General features: G+C 34.2%; 1 long non-coding RNA gene across 1 annotated transcript; it reads left to right on the forward strand.

Annotated features, from left to right (window-relative positions):
* Window positions 1-947: 947 nt before the first annotated feature.
* LOC132742278 (uncharacterized) lies at window positions 948-25,973 on the forward strand. Its single transcript, XR_009627418.1, has 4 exons — window positions 948-1,177; window positions 22,542-23,142; window positions 23,518-23,680; window positions 25,400-25,973. It is a non-coding gene; the product is annotated as an uncharacterized LOC132742278 (long non-coding RNA).
* The last annotated feature ends 223 nt before the right edge of the window (window positions 25,974-26,196 follow it).

Consider the following 26,196-nt stretch of genomic DNA (forward strand, 5'->3'; position numbering starts at 1 on the left):
GTCGTTGCAAAAATACGAAATATGATTTTGTACTCCAAAGTGGACTGGGTATATTGAGGTACTGTTTTGAGTTTAACGTATACAAAATAGCAGTTAGAATGATAAAACGCCTTCATCATCTTCATTTTTATTAAAATTATAATCATTATGAATTTCATAATCATCATCATCATCATCTTTTCATCATTTATTATCTGACATATACTTAAGAAACAATTTCTTCCGTGAACAACGGTGATGTTTCACAAGAAGAACGTAAATCTTGACTTTTTGTTGATATATATTACATGTTTGAAGAAAAATAATTATAAAATCAGACCCCGTATGTCTCAAATGTAATGCCACGCAAACTTATAAGAAGCTGTATGCCAATATCATCAGTTAGATTTTTACAAACTACTGGTAACCTTCAAAAAATGATCTGCATGTATCTATTTAAGTGATCAATCTTTTTTTCAAATATGCGAACTTTAGGACGCAAAGAGAGAGTGACAAGTAAATAAAGACTCCGTTCTGCGATCATCTGAGGGATATGACACATACAGAAATTTTGCCTCGAGTTTTTGAAAGTGTGGCTCAGTGTCCAACGTTGAAAGCTGATCAGAAATCCATCGAAAAGTGACTCAAACTCTAATGTTTCACCGGAATATATTTATTTATTGCAGGGAGACTTGAACATTTTTAAATCCTATTTGATAAAAAGTGTAACATTTTCAAACTAGTAGGTAAAGTTGTTCGTTCGCTTAATTTCTTTTTGTATTGATACAATATCAGATAAAGCAAGGGTAGGGTGACTGATAAAGCTAAATGTATCAGATATGCAGTTTATAATCAGGAAACAATGATATGATGAAATAATTATAAATGACCTGAAACAGCCAATCATACAGGTTTAGCTATTATCAACAACCAAACATGTCACATAAGGCAAAGTTTACAAAGTAGCCTCGTGATCAGTTGCGCTTAATATACTAAACTCGTTTTGAAAATTTTATAATATTACAGTATCAAGTAAGTTATTTTAGACTTGTTTATACATACAGGATGTGTTATTAATTGTGTACATCAAAATAATGGTTTGAAACGCATAGCTCGTTATCAAAGGCCTATTTTCTGCATTCTGCAAACAATAATTTTCAAGACTGTCTAAATGTGATGATTTGTGGATACTACTGAGGTAAGAAGCAATTTATTGTAAAACCAAATAAGTACAGTCCGTTCTTTTGTTAGTTTACTTTTATTAACTGGATATAGTTTTTATACTACGGAAATCTAACCATGACTTTACTTAAATTAAGATGAATGAAATGAGAGTGTCACATTAAGTGATAATTTCTGCGTGGAAAATATCTCAATCATTAAGGGTCAGGGAGAGAGTAACAATATTTTTTTGTGAACAGGAGCCTTCAAAATGGTTCCGAATTTCCTACATAAAGATAGTTTTTCAGGTCTATGTTAAGGTAACCCGACAAAAACATTACGAATGGCGTGCCCCGCTGGTGCCAATTGTGAAATCTTCTGTTCGTCCATATTTCAACATTCTGATCGGTTTGGGTTTGTACATGTAGGAATGTACATGTAAAAGTGGCCACATCTCAGCAATGGAATGTGAATCTGCCACTAGTATACAATTCCAGGACCACGCAGGCCACTTTCCTGAAATTCTTGCTATGGTTATTTGCACTGTATCTCTGCTCTGACAAGTAGAGAAGTTGTCAATCAGTTAATCATACAAATTAAGGCAATATGCACTGGTGTACTGCTAAACAGCATGTCACGAACGATGCGGTGGCTAAACATGTCTCTGGTAAATTCAATGTGCCCTACGGATAGCGTGAGAGCAGTTTAAAGCAAAATTCATGTGAATAGTTGACAATGGCCGGCCTGGTTTTATCAGTTGGGCCGAATAAAATATATATATATATGAGACTCAGCGTCGATCAAGGTTGAGTTTTAAACGGTTTTCCTTCCTCCAGGGAGTAGGGTTAGAACTAGGAAAACCAATTGGGAAGGCAACTTAAAGAAAACTGCACATTGTATGTTTGATTCTTTTGGTATATTTTACGTGTATGTATGTTAGTTAATTTAATTAAATTTCATAGGAAAGGTTTGAATTTCATAACCAGTGTTATAAGAGCATTACCATTTAATTTACGGACTCAAAATCAGTTATTCCATCAGCTATTCAATTATGGAATAATCTTCCGACAAACATTCGCGAATCACAGTCGCTAGCTTCATTTAAAAACAAGATTAAACAGTTATATAAACCTCGAGTAGTTCCATCTTTTTTCTGATACGGAGATCGTTTCTTAATTGTCCACCAAACCCGAATTAGAAACAATTGTAGCAACTTAAATAATGATCTTTTTATTAACCATTTAGTTTCAAGTCCATTATGCCAATGCGGCGCAGACATCGAAAATGCGGAGCACTATTTTCCGATGTAAATTATATATTATGCAAAGACGTATACTTTTTTTGAATACCATGTCATTTCATCCTCTCAGTAGTCAGAAATTATTACACGGTATTGATGGACTTGCAGAAGCCGAAAACATAAGACTATTTCAAGAAGTGCATAATTTCATCAAAAGTAGTAGAAGATTTACCTAATTTTGTTTACACATTTACTATATTTTTTTTCATATTAAGTTTATTAAAATACTGCTGCAAATCAAGGTTTGGTGCGTTTATTATAGTGGCAAATTTTTAATGGCATATTTTTGTTTTTTAGGTTAAGCGATTCTTTTTTACCAGTTAAAATACATGAAATTAATATCGCTTTTCTTATAAATAAATATCTCAGAATTTCTAAAAACCACATTTAGTTACTATGTTACCATTAAGCCATCAAGATAGACCTTCAGGGGAGGACCCTAGATAATGTTGGTATAACTTTTGCTCCAACCCTTTTGTATGTACATTATATTCATGCTTAAGATATTGATGTTAGATTGTGTAAATTAATCATGTACAAAATATGCAATAAAATATTATTAAACTAATTTACGGACGGAAATACACTATCAAGTAATACAAATGAAAACTAAGAAAGCCACTGTTGGCAGTAAAATTATATTCTTCAAGCCCGTCTTCAGATGCACTCTGTGTAACAATATGCCTTTAAAGTTACAATTTATATTGTTGTTATTGTTGTTATTGGTTTATTTAGATTCTACTGATTATACTCTAGAAGATATATTGATAAATTTCTTGACTATAGGAACGCCTCCTTACTAGTGATTGGCTTATTGATTTCTGCGTTGATATTATCGATATACAATTCTCCTTTCGGAGAGAAGCGATAGAGAGAAGGATTAGAAAAGATCATATAAATAAATGACCTGGGTTGTTGTCGTAGTTAGTGAAATAAACTTAGAAATGACTTTGTAGTTGTTGTTTAACTCCCACCCTGTTACAGTGGTGGTTTATTTTGGTGCCGTGCGAAGGATTTTTAAAAAATGGACAGGAATAAATTCTTTTTTTAGTGTCTTTCAAATTTGAATACACATGACAATGAAAACACATTGTGTTTGTGCATTAACAGTACGTCTGCAAAGTTGTGCGGAAGAGAAGCCAGTCACTATTTTAAAATTTTCGTATTTGTGGTGAGTTACTTTGAGTACTTTTTCTGAATTGCTATGGCTGAACGGGAAGAAACGGCAAATATGTTTAGGCAAATGGGACAGCAAATTTCTGGTTTATCCACTACCGTAGGAGCCCAATGGGTGGCTAGGGGTAGTTTGTGGAAGGTCAAACAAAAAACAGGGGAGTCTTTTCAAGTTTTCCTTGAAAGATTGATTGTTCTCTTCTAACCCCTCTTTTTATCGCTTTAATTAGAATGAGGTTATTGCTTTATTTAGAATGAAGTTATGGCTTTTATTAGATTTAGGTTATTGCTTTAATTAGAATTAGGTTATTGGTTTTGTTGTAAGGCTTCAAATGAGCTTGCCATGTAGTTCATATTAGAAAAATAGACGTTAAATGTAGATAAGTAATTACAAACAGTATAAACTCGTTATTTTCGAGTATGTATATAGAGAATTACGTCTTAATCAATTGCTACAGAAAAATGCTTCTTTGTAATTGGAGAAAAGGTGACCAAACAATAATGAGAGTACTAGTTCTCAGTGCATTGCTTGTGAGCCTGATACAGGGTGTTCAAAAACCCTAAAGGAAGTTAAAGAAATATCCCTTCAAGGTCTTATGTATGAGTTAAGTTCCATGCAAAGCCTTCAGGTCAAGAAAAATCAATGGTCAATTTGGCTCTATGTAGGCGCTGTCTCAATTTTTCTTTTTATTCTCTCCCTCATTGCATTATGTCTATATAAAAAATGTTATATGAGATGCCGGAAATTCCCATATTCAGCTCACAGCATGCAGGGAAGGAAAGAAGTTATCTCTCAACCTAGAGAAAGCATCGATATGCAGACGACATTGGTCTCTACCGAGGCGACAACACGTTCGTCCAGGAATCCAAATTTGCCTGTGTCGTCAAAAGATACTTTAGATACAATTGTGAAAATGATATACCCAAGTTTGTCTAAAGAAAATGTCACCGAAGCTACCAGCTTATAAACGTTGTCGAATGATTCACTATGTTGTGAGAAGTGTGTATATTGTGATGTACAGCTATTGTTCATTAGAAGACTATAAACACGAGTAGCGGATAAATGACACACAGAGTTGGGAATGATCACAATTTGCACAAACGTTGATCATTGAGGAATAGCCTCAGGAAGAAATATGATATATATTACAATTTGTTATGTCTTTTCGTTAGAGCTCTAAAACAAAACAAAAGAAAAAGAAAAAAAAGGAAAATGTTTAAGGAAATTTGGCTAGAAACTTGCGGAGTTTGTCTTGAAGATAAAGAGTATTATTTCGTAAATAAATGCAAATGCAAAATGCACTTCATTGGTTTGTGAATCGTGTTTTAAACATATTGATAGTTGTCCTTTCTGTCGTCAAAGTTATGATTTAGATGTTATAGCAAGTGAATCCATTCTCTTGGAACCAGATGTGTCTACGTTTGCTACACCTCTTTCTGGTGTGTTTCCTTCATTACTTTTAAGTCGTCGTGATGCTAGGAAGGCGAAAGAAAACTGGAACTTTTGGTTTAATCGTTTCGGAGGTCGTGATATTATGAGATCTCACTTATATTTGGGATTAATAGTTAACCATGACGCTATTCATAGAATATTAAGAACTGGTTATTTTAACGATCCAAATGAGGCTGGTATTTGCTTGGATAGACGTATGGCTTATACTTTTGTACGACAACAATTGGAAGTATTTATTCATAGCTGGAGGAAATGAAAACAATTTGTGTTTCATACCAATTTTAAGAATTTTGGAAACAAAAACCATATGTACGGAGAGTAATTTCTGGAATTTGTGTGTTGTAGATGAAGTTATTAACGAATTAATAGAACAAAGAAATTATAAGGATACACAGTTGAATAACTGTTTAGATATTTTAAGCTTGAGACAAGTTTTAAATAATTGTGGATATTTAAATAGTGAACAATTAATGATATATTTTCAAAACAGTCCAAGTCACATCTTGCACTATTTAAGAGCTTATTTCACTGGGTTTCGCTGGCATCATATAAATATCACAATTGAAGAAAGAAATATCATAGTAAATTGCGGAGGACATCAACTGTAATCATAGCATAACAAAGCAGTCCCCCTGAACAACTGCCAAAAGGAAAATTAATTTTCAACAAACTTTGTTCAATCAACAACCAACACCGTGACGAACAATAGAGTAGTTAATAGTTCCTCATCTCAGTGATTATCAAACAGATGTGATTGTTCACACCGAGATTTATTGTGGATTATTAAGAATATAATCTTTAAAAGAATATGCAGTTTCGTTGATTACATTGCTAATAAAATATTGGTACTTTATCATTCCAAGAGGACTTCCATTGTTAGGACGCCAATAACTGGATTACTTTCCCGGAACTTTAGAAATTTAGTGACAGATTTTTCTTAATATCATGTTTATATGATTAATCTTCGGAATCATTATCCTTAAGTTGGCTGGTTCAAAGAAACATATCTTGATTGATTCTTTACTTGTAGATTGACTCAGTTAAAAACAAAATATCATCATAACTCAAAGATCCGAAGAGAATCACTAAGTATTTGAAAAGGTTTCATGTGTATGACATTCTTTTAAACTAAACTAATGTCTTAAGTGAGGGGCGAATCTGTAACAATATGCCTTTAAAGTTACAATTGATATTGTTGTTATTGATGTTATTGGTTTATTTAGATTTTACTGATTATACTCTAGAAGATATATTGATAAATTTCTTGACTATAGGAACGCCTCCTTACTAGTGATTGGCTTATTGATTTCTGCGTTGATATTATCGATATACAATTCCCCTTTCGGAGAGAAGCGATAGAGAGATGGATTAGAAAAGATCATAAAAATAAATGACCTGGGTTGTTTTGTAGTTAGTGAAATAAACTTAGAAATGACTTTGTAGTTGTTGTTTAACTCCCATCCTGTTACATCTGTCCTTGTTTGTGATTTATTAACGATATACGTAATGACACATAGTGACTCGAATATGCACATTCTATAACTCTTTAGAAATGTCAAATATGTTTTTAGTTATGTTTGAATAATTTTCGAAGAACATGTAAGACGTTTAACAACTGAAGAAACCAGCACTGAACGTGCAGGTATATGTCTTAAAGGTAGCAACATGAAACCAATATAGCATTTCCATACAGTAGAATAGAGGAAAACAGAATCCCTTAAGAAAGCCCAAAACAACAAAATTGAAAATGATGCCGCGACCCTTGGCACCGGCTTAAGCAGAATTCAACATTTAACTCGAAAATGTTGGAATTTTGAATTTAGAAACATCCGCAGATGTGTTCATACGGCGGTTATCATGGAACCCACAATGTGACACAGAGTAATGCCATTCCATGAAAAGCGGAGTATTGTACCCAACTAAAAGAATGCTTTTGCCCTAAACGAGAAAACAATGGGCGGAACATACTAATTTACTATAATAATACAAACTGCGAACAGAGCAAAGATATCAGAAGATAAATATTTAATGAATATTGCTTATAAGTATAAAAATGTTCTTTTTTTGTTGTTGTTCTTTTTTTTAAATAAAATTAATAGCATATTTCAGGCATAATGTGCCTTTTGTTATTGAAAAACACAATCTCTTAAACCGATTGACTGATTAAACTATACAAGAATAATCTTTGGCGGTTCTCTATCAAAATGCTCAGATGGTACTGGTCCGCTGAAAAAGAATTGTCACTGGAGCTTTAAATTATAAGCCCTTTAACTGACATCTTCGCTTCAAATGAAAGCTTTAATGAAACTATACAGCAACGATTCTTGTCTCAATAAAAATGCCCAAATAGTTTCGGTCCGCTGAACGGGATGGAAACCAGAGCTAAAAAATGATAACCTGTAAAAGACAGATCCCCTCAACAAATTGGTAGATTTTGATTGAACTGTGCACTGATGATCATTAGAAAGTCTATATCTAAAGTTCTTTAAATGGTTCCTGTTCACTTAACAAGATGTTTATCAGAGCTGAAAATGGTAAAACAACTTTAAACAGCATGTCCTGGTCAACCACTCTGTAGATTATGAAACTAAACAGCAATTATCATAAGGTAATCTCTCATAGAAATACTCGGAAGGTTCCTGTCTGTTTAAAAAGATGGCTGACAGAACTATAACAGAAATCAGCTTTATTTGAATGGCATCTTCCTTCAGTAACTTGTTAGAATTTTAATGAAATTTTCAGGAATGTGCCTTAGGTGGTTCTTTAATTAACTCAAAAATATTGTTTTTGGTTTACGTAAAAGAATTTCCTTTAGAGTTTTTTTCTTTTAAAAAAACAGAAAGAAAAAAAAACTACCTATAAAAAACATTATAAACTACATTTTAGATTTTGATGAAACTGTACAACAATGTTCAAATAATGTCAGCAAGTTATAAGGAATATCCTGTAAATAAATCTTGTCCATGTATACGATATTATCTAGTAAACAAATAAGGGTCATTATGGCGGTTTTATGTTTTATTTTCCTTCTTTTTACAAAATGTTTAACTAATTAATTTGTTATAATGTACCGTGGTAATTTTCACAGATAGTTCTATCACAGGAAGCTCAATTGAAATTTACAAGTTTCACAACTAAAATCAAAACTCAAATTGTATCTTGTTTGCATTTGATTAGGTATAAATAAGGTACTGAATAAATGATTATATAACTTAAGTATGTATAATGTTATGTGCAGAATCTTCGGATTGCCCATCAACACGCGAGGTCATATGATCTGGGTCCTTGGCAATATACTTTATACTTTAAAGGATATGCAATACAATTGAAATGAAATAGATACAATGAAAACAATTATGAAGATTTAGGAAGCTGCCATATATCATACATATAGTATAGTATATATGCTGCAAGTATTAATTTTCATTTTTTTTGCACTTGAATTGCAAAAAAAAGAACTCAAACAAACAAACCACGAATATTGATATCTAATCAACAAAATATATTTCAATAAGCTACGAGTTCCTAGCCTTTTCCATAAGTGCCTTTAAAGATAGCTTTTGAAATATCCAATCTTTGATAGTTTGTTATATCTGTGCGGAAATAATTCAGTAATAAGCTTCTTTGTCCTACACAGGACATAAGTTTTCTTTCATCTATAAAGAGCACTGGTAATTATCACATTTAAATACACTGTGAGTCGCCGTCGCTTATTTCTATTTTCTTCATTTAACAAAGACATAACATTGTTGACACTTTCTCTGGACCCATACTATACATAAATCTAACGATTTATTTTGACAAATTCTATAATTTGTTTGTTACAACATATGCCCAGACTCGTGTACCAAGAAGAACATGAATAAACTAGATGACACTGTGTAAGTGCTGAGCATATTTTTTCTAGACTTATAACTCAAACCGTTGCTTATCAATACTAAAATTTTCGACGTCAATTACACTATCAAAGAATATTGTCAACAACAGTATAACCTGACAAAGAATATCCAATATCTAGAGCTAACTATTGGACTAGGCCAAATCCAGTCAATTATAAAGCAATGGTAAACATTTATGTACAAACTGCACAGAGAAGGTCATGATTTCAGATAAAATTACTTAATGACTTATCGTCATCTTCTTGCCGCACCGCCAAATTATTTTTAGTGAATGTCGTAATCAGAAATTCAATATGTGCCGATTATTTTTATGAACAGAAATGAATCGGCTACTAAAGAAAAAAAAATCATGTTTTTATTATTTTTCAAGAGTTACAAAAAAAGTTTTATCTTACCATGTAAAAGTTATAAACATTTGCAATATTATGATAACAATATACAGAAAAGAGATGAATAAAATTAAAAACAACAAGAATTGAATACTTATTAATATGTGTATTTGATTTGTGGTGTTTTATTGATTTAAATAACGAAGGTTACAAGTATTATGTTTTCCTTTTAAAAGTGTATACCAAGTCTAGCTTTAGTGACCTGTCAATTACGACTACATAGCACTCATTAAAATATTCTATCTTACTTTATTCTGCCTGTTGTATTCACTAGGTCTAATAGAGAATTTATGAGCCGCGTCATGACAAAACCAACATAATGTGTTTGCGACCAGCATGGATCCAGACCAGCCTGCGCTACGCGCAGTCTGAAGAGGATCAATGCTGTGCGCTATTAATTCTCTACTAGTAATAGGGTTTGTAAGCTAACAGCATGGATTTTGATCAGACATCGCAGGCTGGTCTGGATCCATGCTGGTCGCAAACCCGTTATGTTGGTTTTGTCATGACGCAGCTCATATATCTAATATCTTTAATAGTTTGATATAAAAGTCGTCATCACATTTCGCAAAGTCGTTAAGTGATTGTCTAATTCAAGAGAATTATGTGGTTCGAGCGTAACTGTTGCCATTGTTTTACCCTTTTGTTATTTTTGCTGCATATTCCAATGGAAATGGCTTAGTGCTTGCAAAAATGTAGCCATGTCTGAATCACTGCATTGATTGCATGTATTTTATAGATCTTGGTTTAATCCGATTCAGTTTTATATATCAATTATTAAACTAAGTCATTAAAAAGAAAACACGGATTTTACCCAAAAACAACATAAAACAATCAAAGCTTCATTAATTTCGAAAATATAGATAAGGAAAACATGGACCTTCGTGGTCTCGGTCTTACAACAATAGCAATTTAAACCAAACAGCAATGTGAAAATGAGGAATCTAGTTCTTGATAGATATTTATTCGGGTTAAAACACACATATACATAATACAAACACTTATGCATTTTATATAAAACTGATGAGACAATTGTAATAAAATATTTCAGAAGTTTGTCAAACATAAAAAAATCACAGGAGGCTCATTTAATAATAAAATATAATAATAAAGAACAAACCTAAAAAATACTTTTCAGACTATACCAAATTTATCTTTCTTTCTTTTGACTAGATATCAATTTATCAGTTAAATATAATGTGACGACGTAAGTAGAAGCATGTATAATAGTGTGCAATAACCTCGGATTGCCCACGAATAGCCCGAATGCTTATTTCCAATGGGGTCCTTGGATATTGACTTACTAGAATATACAATATAAAAACAAAAACAAAAACTTTGGAAACTAGAAGATGTCAAATAAATAAAATATTAAACTTAAGTATTTCCGTTTACTTAACAAACAGGAAAACAATAGAAATGAAGATCAATATCTAGTCATACTAGTGAATATAATTATGCTTTCCTGACTTTCTAGTATATGGGCCATCACTTTTTTAATCTCTTATCTTATTAATATTTTGATGCATGTAGGCAAGGAATTCCAATCATTAATTGCTTTTTGTAAAAAAGTTACATTATCTTTCCCAAAAACTTCTTGGGAACCTATAATTGTACTGATTCGCCCGAGTTGAATAAGAATGAATGTTTCTACCAGGTAAAAAATTTTCTTTCAAATATGAAGGGCACTGGTTATTAATAATTTTAAAAGGATGATTAAAACGTTATTGCTTATTTCTGTTTTCTACATTTAATAAAGACATATAAGCAAGAATGACATTATTGACACTATCTCTAGGTCCCAATACCGTGTATAAATCTAACAATTTTATTTTGACAAATATGAAGCTTACTTAAAAACACTTGTTCATACTCAGGTACCAAGAACACGCATTATTGAGGTGACATGGTATTAATGCTGAGCTTAAATATTTTCTAGTCCTAAAATCTAAAACATTTGCTTGCCTATACAAAAACTTAAGACGTGAATTTACCTTTGTAATAATACAATTAACAATAGATTCACCTGACAAAGAATCATCAATATTTAAACCTAGATATTTGACCGATTTTGTGGATTCAATAGTATGTCCATTACAAACAATTTTAAACTTTATATTTAACTTGATTCAGTTTACGCTTGGAACCAAAAAATAAGGCATTCAGTTCTTCCTTGATGAAGTGACAATGTGTTATTTACATGTACAAGCCCAGATGAACAAGACTCTAGAGTTTGTCCAAGTTTTTTAGAAATATTACTTTGATTTTTGTGATCAAAAAGAATTGCACTGTCATCGACATACAGAATAATCTTATCTGTTCTATACCTAAATAGTCAGATAATATTTGATTATGGGTACAAATGCCTCCTATAAGTTTTAGTTGATTGGCCTTACAGTTTTTTAGATGTATATGAATTTAGGATAGATTATATTTTTAAATGTGAAAGACTTGAATAAACGAATAAATTTACATACAAAACCTTGTATTTACCATATTGCGGTATAACGTTGTATATAATTATTTCACAGAAAAACAAATAAAATTAAACACATACTACTGCGTATTCAACGTATCTGTATCTCGCGATCTTATAGTCTGCTCTTATTGAACTGCCACCAATGAAAACATTATAGCACTCATTTAAATGTTCGATAGCACTTCGGTACTGTCAGTTAAATATACGATAGATTAATATGGAGTAAATAGCTTATGTTTCGAAACGTCGAAAACGTCGTCATCTCATCCGCGGTTAAGTGATTGCCAAATAAATGAAAATTTTGTAGTTTTACCCCTACTATTGCCATTGTTTAAGACCTACTCTATTTATTTTTGCAACATATTAAATAGAGATGGCTGAAAGTTTGTCATAATAATGATATTATTTCTTGGGAATAGTTTACCTTTTATGCACTCTCATTAAAGCATTGTTAAAGCATGTACTTTTTATTTTTTGCGTTAATTCAATTTTTAGCATTTCTACATTGCTTTGTCAATCCCTAAAATGATGGGAGAACACGGGCTAACATTGTCTACCTTTGTCGTAGATTTACATTATACTTTCCCGCGCTACTTTGTACGTAAATGGCGCTTTGTGATACGTTGACGTCTGTGACGTTATAATTGTTTATCATTGTTTTTGTTATTGATTGACGTAGATATTTGTAGTAAACTGAGAAAAGAAGACACAACGCTGTAGTACTTTATCAACTAATATACGATATTGGTGCCGTGACTCAAAAAAGATGAATCTACAGAAGTTAATTTTAGTACGTAGCGGCAACAGAAGCGTTATTTCGAAGCTTTTGGGCAAAATCGAAGAAGTGAAGGAGAAATCAGACAAAATAGAATTCAACGCTATTCTGGAGGCCCTCGAATCGAAGACAAATACATTAGATGCACTCGATGAGAAGATTCTATCTCAAACTGGAGTCGAGTATACTAAAGAACTCATTACCACTGAAGAATATAAGCTTGAACTCGAGATTCAGTTACGGAAACTTAGAGCGTATCGTCAAATGAACTCACAGACAGACGGTCATACGACTACGAGTAAAATTACCGAGAATCATGACGGAATTAGAATTATAAGAGGAGACGATATGCGGGAGAACTTTACTGATGGAGCAAACGGTGGAGAGACCGGAAATCATGCCAACGTTCAACTTCCGGGAGGAAATATTCAGTTTGCTGGTTCACAGAACAGCTAGGTAACAATCACTCTTTTATGTCGGCAAGTTCACAGTATCATAGGTTACCTGAACTTTCATTACCGAAATTTAATGGCGACATTTTAAGCTGGCAGACATTTTGGGACTCGTTTGAGTCAACTGTTCATTTCAACTGTAACTTAACGGATGTGCAAACATTTTCATATTTGAAGAGTCAGCTTAAAGGTGAAGCGGATCGGACTTTTGGTGGTTTTGCACTTACAAATAAAAACTATGCACGTGCGACAGAACTTTTGATAGAAATATATTGTCAAAAACATAAAATAATTCACGCAACAATGCAAGCATTGCTTCAACTCCCAACCCCCAAAAATACTTTACATCATATTCGTGAATTCTATGATAAAATGGAGACATGCATTCGTGCACTGGAGAGTTTGGGCCAGCAACAAGAATCTTACAGCGATTTACTCGTGCCTATTGTGCTCGACAAACTTCCGGGAGAAATGAGAAAAAATCTCGCGAGAGGACACGGTGACAGAAATTGGTTGTTAAGCGACTTACGTAGAGGTTTTTACAACGAAATTAATATTATGGAAGCCGGATCATACAACTCGATTCAACCGGAAATGGAAACTTACGGATCTACTGCATCATTATTCACTGGGGCAAGAATTACCAGAAATTCGAACAGTGCACATGTGACAGGAACTAGAATAAAGTGTTCGTTTTGCGAGGAAATCCATAGAGCCAGAGATTGCCGGAAGTATCCTGATGTAGCGTCAAAGTTAATTGTTATAAAAGAGAAAAAACTGTGTTTTAATTGTTTAGGTAAACACCAAGTATTTACGTGTAAATCCACTAAAAGATGCCAGAATTGTAACAGAAAGCATCACACAACTATCTGTAAGTCTGATAGCGGTCGTAATTCCTGTGCAAAAAGTTTTTCACAGCACACATCTGAAGCTACAGTGATGTATTCTTCCGCGCATCAATTTAGATTCGGGGTATTGCTAAAGACAGCAATGGCTGAAGTTTGTTACAAAGATATATGTAGCCCAGCAACCATACTTTTTGACGAAGGGGCACAAAGAAGTTTTATCACCGAAACTCTAGCAGACGAGCTTCAATTAGAGAGGGAAAAATCCGAAACAATTCCAATATTTGCATTTGGGGGCAAAGGTAATCAGATGCAACACTTTGACCAAGGTACAGTGTATCTTGTTACAGACAGAAAAAAGAAAATAGCACTGAAAGTACTGATTGTCCCCACCTTAGCGACACCTATAGATAATACACATAGCTCTGACATTTCAAGTTTGCCTTACCTTAAAGGATTAAAATTGGCACATCCAGTAACGCATGACAAAGAGTTCGCTATTTCCTTGCTAATAGGGGCCGACTTTTAAGAAAATATGGAGATATCATTGCAGAACAAGAGAGACGAGGGTTCATTGAAAGAGTTCAAGAGAAAGAGATTCAGACGAAAAAGCCAATCCATTACATTCCCCATCACCCTATAAAGAAAATTTCCTCAACCACGCCTATTAAAATTGTATACGACTGTAGCTGCCGGAAAACACCACGCCATGCCAGCCTGAATGATTGCCTACAGTCAACACCCCCAGTCTTAAATGAACTCACCTCAATTTTGCTGAGATTTCGTCTGCATGCGTATGCTGTTACAACAGATATTGAAAAGGCATTTTGACAGGTGGGATTACATACAGATGACCGAGATATGACAAAATTTATATGGCTGAAAGATCCGAATGACCCCAACAGTGACTTTTCAACTTATCGTTTTAAAGTTGTGCTTTTTGGTGCAACTTGTTCACCATTCATACTCAATGCAACGATACTAAAACATTTAGACAACAATCCACATACGACTGTATCAGAAATATTACGTCGAGATTTATACGTCGATAACGTCATATCCAGTTTTAAAGAAGAAGAAGAGTGCCTTAATTACTTTAAAGAAGCACGCACCTTGATGTCCAAAGCCGGAATAAATTTGAGATCTTGGAACTCCAACAGCAAAAAGTTACAACAAGAAGCCGGCAGAGTAAACATATTAGTTACTGACGACGTCACAAAAGTCCTAGGTCTACGTTGGGAGCCGTCAACAGATGAAGAGACCTATGTGAAGAGATATATCCCTGTTTCTTCTCATGTAACAAAGAGAGTGATATTGAAATATTCATCTCAGATATACGACCCCCTTGGAATACTATGCCCAGTTACCGTCCGAGTCAAACTTCTATTACAAGACATTTGGAAACAAAAGTACGAGTGGGATGTACCACTCCCAGAAGATATTCAACAGTCATGGTCAAGCCTAGCGAAAGACTTGAACACTGTTGCCACATTTAAATTCCCGAGAAGATATTTCTCTGAAATAGGCGAAACCGGAAGTGACAGTCGGACAACCTTGCACATCTTCGTAGATGCAAGTATTAGATCGTACGGTGCAACGGCGTTCATCTGTAACGGGAAAGATTCAACTCAACTGGTGATGGCTAAGAATCGCGTGGCACCGCTCAAACCCTTAACTCTGCCCAAACTTGAACTCATGGCGGCGCTTATTTGAGCTAGACTAGCGAAATATTTGCAGACCAGACATCACACTGTGGTCCGATAGTCAAATCGTACTTTATTGGCTATCTACGAAAAAGACACTGAAGAGATTCATCGAGAATCGTGTAAAAGAGATATGTGACCTCACGAGCCAATACGCATGGAAATATTGTCCAACAAGCGAAAATCCAGCCGATTTTCTGACGAGAGGTATAACAGCTGAAAAATTTATGAAGAACGATCTTTGGATGAAGGGACCGATATTGTTATGTGACAAGACAAAATGGCCGATATGGGAGATCTCAAACAGGTAAAACGTGCATACGATAATTGAAGAGCAAGACACCGGAAGTCAGCAAGCAGAGATAGACGAGCAAATGATATCTGAAGTTACATATCACGTACCTAGTAATAACATGCAGAATATTATTGACATTAAGAAATTCAGCAATCTAAGTCGGTTACTTCGCATTACAGCTTATATTCGCCGATTTATTCCAAGGACGACCAGTCGAGACGAAACTTCGACCATCTTTTTACTAGTGAACTTCAGCAAGCAGAATAGTGATGGATACATTATTGTCAAGCAGAATTATACAGTACAGAGATACGTGAGTTAGAGAGAAACCAGGTCAAAACACCATTAATAAAGCAGCTTCGGTTATTTCTTGACCAGACCGGATGTATCCGTTGCGGCGGAAGACTTAACAACGCAGCCATGGATGACGTCACAAAGTACCCGTACCTCCTACCAAAGAGTCTAGACTTACTAAATTGATAGTCCGCAATGCGCATGAGTTACTTGGCCATAGTGGTTTAAATGCTACAGTTACCAGCATCATTTTGGATACCAGCGATACGACAATGCGTTAATGCCGTAATCCGAAACTGTGTCACATGTCGTAAAGTGCACAAACTTCCATACAAGTCACCTGAAGTTCCCCCATTGCCGAAATTTAGAGTAGAAGAAGCCCCACCCTTCAGCATTACCGGAGTAGATTTTACTGGTACATTATATATTAAAGAAACCTCTGGAGCAGAGAAAAAAGCATACATATGTCTTTTTACATGTGCTGTTACCAGGGCCGTTCATCTTGAAGTAGTTACAAGTTTATCAGCAGACTGTTTCTTACAGGCTGTACGACGATTCTCAAGCCGAAAGTCGCAACCCAAGCTCATAGTTTCAGACAATGCAAAAACGTTCCAGACGGTGTCTACTTATTTAAAAGCCAAGTGTTACGTACATATGTATGTACTGAGTTATTGCCCCAATATTAGCGTCACGTTTGGCGTGACGCGCCTTTTTATATGTTATTGTATTGACGTCATTATATGAGTTGAATTCCGGTAATCAATAATAAAACAACGTTATTGAAGAACCAGTGCAATCTTTTGATTATTTAGTGTTTACACAACACCATGTTCGAATCCCAGGTCGTCAGAGAGTCCCTAGCAAATACTGGCATTGATTTGAAATTTATACCTGAGAGAGCCCTATGGTACGGAGGTTGGTGGGAGCGACTGATAGGTCTTACAAAACAAATTCTCAAGAAGATCCTTGGCCGTGCAATGGAAGACTTAGAGACTCTACAAACTATTGTTACTGAAATTGAGTCCCTGCTGAACGATCTACCACTGACGTTTGTTTCATCCAGCCTAGAAGACCCTGAGCCATTGACTCCAGCGCACCTGTTATATGGTCGCAATATTAGGTCCTTACCTACGTTGAAGCGGAGATCGAGCCCAGAATTCCATCAACTGTAGAACGCAACATTATCTCTAAACGGGCTAGGAACCAGTTCCGGATTATTGAACAGTTTTGGACACGTTGGAGAACGGAGTATCTCACAGCACTCCGTGAGCGACATAACAAACCCGGAAATAACTCACAAACTATCTGTACAGGGGAAGTGAAACATGTTCATGAAGATTCGCCACGAACTCGTTGGAAGCTGCTAGTAGTCGATAGCCTTATCGCCGGGAGGGATGGCTTGGTTCGAACAGCTAGAATTCGTTTTAGCTTAAAGAAGTTTTTCTGTTGTTTAGTTAAAACTGTAGAAATAATACGTTTGGGATTTTATTAAGTTAGTTTATACAAGATTTATTTTAGTTCGATTGTATAGGGAAGCTATAACCTTATTGAACGATTAAGTAATAGAAAGAGCTTCGAAACACGATGCTATCTTGTTTGTACGAGGGGGCGTAGCCCCCAAGTACTAATCATATTGCTGAGTGTGTTTTTGTGTTTTTTCTTTTTTTTATCATAGTCAAACATATAAACACGTTCCCTGTTGTCACAATATGAAACCCCAGTAAGAAAAGTAACCAATGAACGAGCATCTGAATATGGTGTTTCTGTCGCATTCCCTTTCCCTGCTGTCATAATAAGTAAACCCCAGCAAAATGAGCCAATCAATTGACATGCTCTGGAGTGCGGGTAACTTATACCCGCACTTCAGTTAACGCACTGTTCATGTATATGTATACGATTTAACTCGGACATATTTTCAACTTAAAGGTCATCAAACCTTAATACAATTTACGTTATCATGTTCGACTCAATCTTTTATCAAGATGTACCTGTTTATATAGATAAATTATTCAAATATGTAAAGAGATAGCGAGGTCATTAATTGTATAAATGTTGAATTATTATATTAATTGTATTTACATTAATTTAAAATTACCAACTTGCTACTTACCTTTTTCGGTACAATAAAAAAATTTATACCGAGAGTAAGAACATTTTTTTATCGAAACTGTACAGCGTTCTGAATAACATTACTATGAAGCCATTAATATTCATTTGTAAACAGAGGTGATATTTGTGGCCACTATTGCGCACGACTTATTTATCTCGTGACAACGACTTAGCAACTCGTCACCAAGACATAGAATCTTGTGCGCACGACATAATTATCTCGTGGTCACGACTTAGTAATTCGTGGCCATGACATAATATATAGTGCCCTCTACTTAATTTCTCACGAAAGCGACTTAGTAACTCGTGGCCACGACACAGTATTTCGTGCGCACGAAATAAATTAAAACGCACAAATGTCACCTCTGTGCCACCGTAAATGCATTTATCGCATGCACAAATAAAATCCGACAGCGTTATCTGGTGTAAGATAAAATTTGACACGGTTGCATACGATACATTAGATACGTATACATGACTTACATAAGGCAATTTCATTCGTTAAATATAAAACCAGAAATGTTTCGACTTACACAGTGCATAAATTATAGATTGTAGTGAAACGACCAACATAGTCAATACTGTAACTCGACCTTACTTCCTCCCAAAAGGGACTTTGGAATGTAGCCCGATATATTTACAAAGCAACTAAAGAAGGGTAGCCATTTAATGTAAAAATTAAGTTCTGTTTTCTACTCTTTATAGACAGGTTCTTATTGATCAAATTTTCAATGTATCGGCTGTTCAGGCTCTAGCTCAATGTGTCCACTGAAAATCAAATGGCTAACATATTGTGTCATTTTATAAATCCTGTACCAGTTGAACGATTTTCTTTAAATTTTACTCAACGTGGCTGTATGCAAAACCCATGGCTCTGCTACACTGACTGACAATCAAGTGAACCTTGGAGATCAAATATCAGACACGTTTGTGTCCGCTTAATTTTTCTTCAAACTGAGGAAAACTTTGTCCTTAACAGCTGGCAAAACTTTTCTGCCACTGTTCATTTGTCTCTTTTTCGAAACTTACCTTAATGAAGAAGACTGTTGTATCTAAGACAACCAATCATTAAAATACAGGATAGTCAACTTCTCGAAAAGGTCCTCCTGCAAGTGATAGCTACAAAGTGAAGGCATATAACACGTAAGAAGTTTAGTACGAGAAGTGACCCGAAAGATTGATTACAGCGTTTATAACGCGTTATGCAGGAGTATAGCAGCCACCAAAGTCAGTATCAATATTGTAAATTGTATCGTTAAGTCAAGTTTGGCGTGCATCAAACAACTGACTGATAAGTTATAGAAAGAGCATCGAAACACGAAGCTGTCTGATTTGCACGAGGGGCGCAGCCCCCAAGTATTAATCTGATTACCAAGTGTTTGATGTTCTTTCTCTTTTGTTTCATAGTCAAACATAAAAACACGTTCCCTGATGTCACAATATGAAACCCCAGAAAAATTAACTAATGAACGAGCATCTGAATATGATATGTCTATCGCTGTCCCTTTCTCTTCGTCACAATGAGTAAAACCAAGCAATACGATTAAACCCTGACATATTGTCAACGGAAAGGTCCCCAAACTATGATACATCTTTTGAAAATGTTCAATCTTATACATGTACAGTGCGTTAACTGGAGTGCAGGTATAAGTTAATTGTGACGGCAGGGAAAGGGATTACGATAGAAATATCATATTCAAATGCTCGATATTGGTAACTTTTTTTCTTGGGATTCATCTTGTGACAACAAGGAACGTGTTTTTAAATTTGCCTATGATACATAAGAGAAACAAAACATAAGATAATTTGATTTATACTCGGGGGTCACGACCCCCACCCTCGTAGAAATCAGATAGCCTCGCGTTTTGATGCTCTTTCTATTACTACATGTAGTTACAACAGAATATAAAGGCCGCCAGGGACATAGTTTTTCAAACAACATACATTGTCGCAACGTCAGTCGTCAAGGTAACGTCATAACGTGATAAATATTATGCAATTTACAGTACCGTTATTGAAACCAGTTTGTAAATGTTAACGTTGCGAACCTCTTAAAACGTGTCTGACATAAGTATGACGTTTGCAGCCGTTCGTGCTCCTAAAAGACATGTCCTTGCACAAACATCCTGTGAAAGTCATATTTTCCCCTCGAATGCCTGCTAACCATTTGCAGACAAGTCTTTTGTTCACAATATAAGCTTTACGCTTTACAGCCACTGGACTTCAGATATAAAATAAAAGAATGTAATAGAGTCTCAAGTAAACGGTAAATACTGATATAATTAGTTTTGATGAGTAAATCTATATTACTGACATCTAAATTCAAGAAAGTATGTTGACAAAGGCTTCAATATATCGTTTTTCTTCTTTGCATATATGTTTTTCTTCTTTGCATAATGTACTCTGTTATTAACGATGTACCTAATATAATTAGGAGAAGATAATTCATTAAACAAAGTCACGTGTCACAACAATGGTTCGGAAAAATCCCGGTACCCGGTACGCCCGTGTAAAATATCAATTTTTGTCAACGAGTAGGCCCGAATCATATATCAATCTAAAATTTAGATCGATATATTGGTCATCATTTATATGACATATTTAATTAGATATCAATTATAGTACCACAATTTTTTACAAATATCACAACCAAAGCAGTTTGTTCGTTTCCCTCTGTGTTTGATGCGATTCTGGATTCCGTGCGTTGCGGGTCACAGGCCGCGATATTCTCCTGTTTAATGACCTGGTATGCGACAAATATCCGGATGTAAGAATTCCATTGTAAAAAAGAGAAGGTTTTGCCCGTTGCGGAGAAGCGACTTATTGATTTTTTTAACAAAAATGTTTTAATATGAACATTTTAAAGAGTCATTACGATTTCTTTCAACTATATAATTTTATTGAGAAAGGATTTTGAAATATTATTAAAAATGTTACTTTTCTGTTATCGTCTTGAGGCCTGGTGCTTTGATTTACTGCTGTCATTGCTTCTAATCGCGATTTGCCCAGCTTGAAGTCAAATGTAAAATCGCATTTTGCGACGTATTATTTCAAGTGTGTATTGTTTCTGTGGCATACGTCAAGTGTGCTCTAAGAACATAAACGTTCAAATAAGTCTTTCAAATTTTAACTGTTCCTTAAACTGTCAAATTACATCACTGCACAAAAGTTTCTTTCGCGTAATGTTCTGGAAAAATATGTTAATGGCAACATTTAAAAGATAAGAATAAGTATGCGGCTGTACGATTACATTGGTAATATCAAGTGCTAATACATGTATATCATAATAACATTATACATGTGAACACGGATTGTTTATAGTAAATAAAATACTAATGTTTTGATAGCCTACACTGCTTACGTTAGAAACACTTAAAAATGTCAAGCCAATTGATCAAAACACATCAAATCACTTGGCAATCTACCTGTGTTGTGCATTCAAAGTTAGTTCACGGGTTTTAACATTTTAACTTACTGCAAAATAATTAAAGGGAGATAACCTCAATTGTTATATACGTAAAACATACAACGGTAAAGTCATCTAAGTAATATTTAACGGGTAAATGATGAAATAGAGCAATGTTAACAAATACATATATCTTTCTATTTATCATAAATAAGTATTTATTATGCCATGTTTTGGCGACTTAAAGTAATAGATTTATGCTTTTGTTATACATTATTGCTCTTTAAAAACGATAATTATATTGTTATACCAAATTATGTTAAAACAAAGTCAAAAAAAACTTGTGTAGAAAATGCTACTGTATAACAATCTAAACCGTAATTAATTCAAACTGTCCGCCTATAAATTACATGTAGACAATGTCATGTTGCATAAAATACGAGTTCAACAACTGTATTTGCATTCCATTGTAGATTAAATTTTAACAAAGAGATAACTTCCTTAATTATCAAACAAATGACCGTCTGTTGTTTGTTTTGTTTTTTGCAATGATATGTTTTGCAATCTGTGATAAAGATTTTTCTCATTTACACTTTACAGTCATTTGTTAAATTACCTCTAAACCAGATAATCACAGATGAAATTAAAGAGAAACAAAATGAGTGGAAATATGAGGTTTTGTTTCTCTTATCATATTATTTAACCATAAAAAGTAAACAAAAGATAAAAATTTCAGTTTAAATTCACAAGCATGATTTAAATGTTGATCTTATTGCATATTGGTACATTGTATTATCACATTTATAAATACATGTATTTTTTCATTCAGACTGACCTGTTTCGAAAATTCTATAATGGAAAGTGAGGAACTGGATTCAGAACTATTTACAAATTGAGTGCGAGGCTCAAAAGGACTAGAATACTTACAAGAAGGTCTTCAAGAATTTGTTGGAGAAAAAGTACTACAATGTCGTGATAATACTCTTCAAAAGATAATATTGACATTACCATCTGGATTACCACAGCAGTGCAACCAGTGTACGGAAAATAATCTTTCTCCAGAACATTTCAACACTACCAAGGCATGTAGCAGACACACATGTCACCAAAAGAGCCCGACCAACTGTTTTGGAAGCAGGCCAGTCGGGCGTCGGAAATGCCCTGACGGCATATGTAGTAAATTTTACGACGCTATTATAGATGAGCATGCATTTAGAGACCCATTATGGAAGGACACGGATCCAAGTACGTGGTGTACGGATCCACGTGGATGGAGTTATGCAAAATGTTTCCAAACAACTAAAGGTCCAGGGACATCAGCTAAAGATACAGACGCTGCTGGTCTGCTCAGCATTATTATAAACAACACGTCAATGCAAATCTTTGTGGCCAATATTAATCCTTATACCACTACCAGTTCATTTCTTTTGGTAAGTACATGAAACGGTCAGATTTGTATATCATCAAAAAGCAATTCTTTAATTACTGAATATACATGTACATACCACCTGTTTAAAGTTTTATCATACAGTCATTTTATTTAAAAGATAACCGTAATCAACAAAATCATTTTGTTCGATAACCTGAAATGTAAACATTCAAATATGAATTCAAACTTTCTTCAATATGGGATAAAAAGTATAAAAATAATTAAAAGTTTTTACCAATATTCCTTAACAGCAAGCAGAAAAATAATGTTCTATATGTTAAAACATATATTTAAATAAGAAACAAAATAATAATGGGAGTTATTTGTTTTGATTCCCCATCTACATAAATGTATATTTTATAAAACTTTTTTTCAGGCGAGAGACTTCCGAAATGAAATCTTACATTATTAGCTCAAAGCTTGAAATCGACGAAACAAATCTATGTTCTTATTCGGACGAGTTCATTGCAGTTCTTCAAGATCCAAAGTGTCTGATTAACGATTGTGCATCAAAGAAAGCGGTTCATAAACTAACACAGGTATGTAATATTATTTTACATCACAAATCATATTTACTCATGTTTTAAATGAATTATAGCTTTGTTTTCAATCGCTAATTGATTTCCTAAGGTATGACACCCGACTGTGTTTGACCTAATTTTGTACACTACTTTTAAATGACGACTGAATAACATATGATGACGGAAATATTATATAAATTACAATAAGCTTATTGAATTAATTTTCACTTTCTCTTTTACTCGATACTTGCTTTTGCGTGCTTATGTATGTATGCATGTATGTATGTGTGTATGTATGTGTGTGTGTGTTTGTGTGTGTGTGTGTGTGTGTGTGTGCGCGCGCGCGCGTGTGTGTGTGTGTGTGTGTGTGTGTGTGTGTGTGTGTGCGTGCGTGCGTGTGCGTGTGTGTGTGTGTGTTGCTGTGTGCGTGTTTGTGTGATTACTACAATTTTTAAGTCAACTTCAATTTACATTAACGATATTACAATATTAAAATCTGGATCAAGTGTGATCTCTCGGAAGCATTAATCAAAACAAAATTACAACAAAATTACATGAAAATCTTTATTCTTTATATATCCACTGACGTCCAAAAAAAACAACAACAAAACTTACAAGTACACAAAACCGTTTCACGTCATATTCTACTAATGCATCTTAAGCATTAGAACAATTTTCAGCCTGTGGCAATAAGTGTACTTAAAATATCTGTTAAGATATTTAGATATAAAATATGACAAAAAACAACAACAAAATGTTCATAATTCAATACAGATGGCTTTCAAAACTTTTGATGAAATAATTCAGATTACGCAAACCAATTTATTGTGATGACAAATACACGTGCAGTATAAATTACGAAAAAGTGAGTTATATTTGAATGCTAAATAAATAAAAAAAAAACACTTACAGGACCAAGAAATTAATAAAATCATGTCATGGTAATAACAGATGAACCATAAATATCTTCCCTCGGAAACATCAATAAAAGCATAATTACATGCAAACTGCAGGGTCGATTTGATTAAGTCTGTACATGAGCATTATTGAAAAAATGCAAGCCCCATAGCACTGGCTTTAGTAGTACTCAATATTCAGCACTTAAAAGTGATAAGGTTTACGGTTTTTGAATATTTGCCTTAATCTGAAGTATCAAGTTGTATCTACAGTCTAATTTTGAGTTTTTGTTATTTTATTTTTGATTTGAATTTTTGTTGTTCTCATTCTCTAGATTTTCATCGGTGTCTTGCTTATGTACGCATATTTTTTTTAATTTAGAAGTAAGTTGTGCAGCATGAAATGCAACAAATAGGAAAATTCCTTGTCCTCCTATTAGTACAATGAAACAATAATCAAGAACATCAGATTCAAAATATTCATTAAGGAATCCAAACATCCATGCTATCCCAGTCAGCAATAGTAGCCTAAAATATACAGTGGCGTATGTAACATCACGTGATTTCCTTCCGGCCATTTTGGTTGTTGAGTTTATTGTGATAATGATATAGAAATAAACAAAACAGTTGACAACGACAGTGCAGAATAGAGGGAGTGCAAAAAGTATTAATCGCATGGAAGCTTCGTCGATATAGCAGAGGAAACGACCGTACCCGATTGTGTCATTTTTAACCTTAGAGTATGTCACATTTGCAGCAGCAAAGCAAGCAGACAAACCATATACAAATAGTAGTACTCTAACCAAGCCATGTTTATCTGCTTCGTTGTCATTTCTTACAGCCTGCAATTTTGCAGCAACTAAAACGCAAAAGGCACTCAAAAGGAAAACAGCAGAAAGCCAGATGAAATGTATAAATCCTCCAATGAAAGCACATACTTGAAAAGGAAGTGATGGTTTTCCGACTCCAAACTGAAATACCACCTGTGCAAGTAATACATGACATAAAGCTAGCCTGAACACTTTGCTTGGTAGAGATTGTGTGTTTGCCGACATAGAATATACCACAAGACATATAAGTATACATAGTATTGACAGAGAGGATAAAATAAGGGTTATCAGTCCTTTTATTGAATAACTACTGGTTTTTGTAATCGGCGATTTTTGAGTTAATGATATAAAGGTTTCATGGCATACAAAATACAAAGTTATAGATTCATTATTAATATAGTATTCTCTTGACACAAAACCATCTATTGTATTTGATTCATAGTGACCTTTTTTGCCTTGTTGTATCCGAGTTGAAAATTTATTTATCGATGCAATCTTTTTGTATTCTGTTTCTAGCAAATAAATGTATGGACAAGGGAGAGATTCAGTTTCAACGGGATAGAAATTAGAAAATTGGTCAAGGAAAAACGTTGAATTAGAATGATATTTTCTTTCGATGTCATATAATTCTTTTCCTCTTATCAAAGACAAGTTTGAAAAATCTGATGGAATCGGAATGTTAGAAATTAATGTAAAATTTTGAACAGTGACATTAAATACGGAAAATGATTCATTCCAATCTTTGGAAAATGTATTTGCAGAAAAGATATTTTGCAGAAAATTTGTGCCACAAGACCTGGTCCTATCA

The sequence above is a fragment of the Ruditapes philippinarum genome, unplaced genomic scaffold (genome assembly GCF_026571515.1).
Source record: "Ruditapes philippinarum isolate M1 unplaced genomic scaffold, ASM2657151v2 ctg2745_1_1_1_1, whole genome shotgun sequence".
NCBI lineage: Eukaryota > Metazoa > Mollusca > Bivalvia > Venerida > Veneridae > Ruditapes > Ruditapes philippinarum.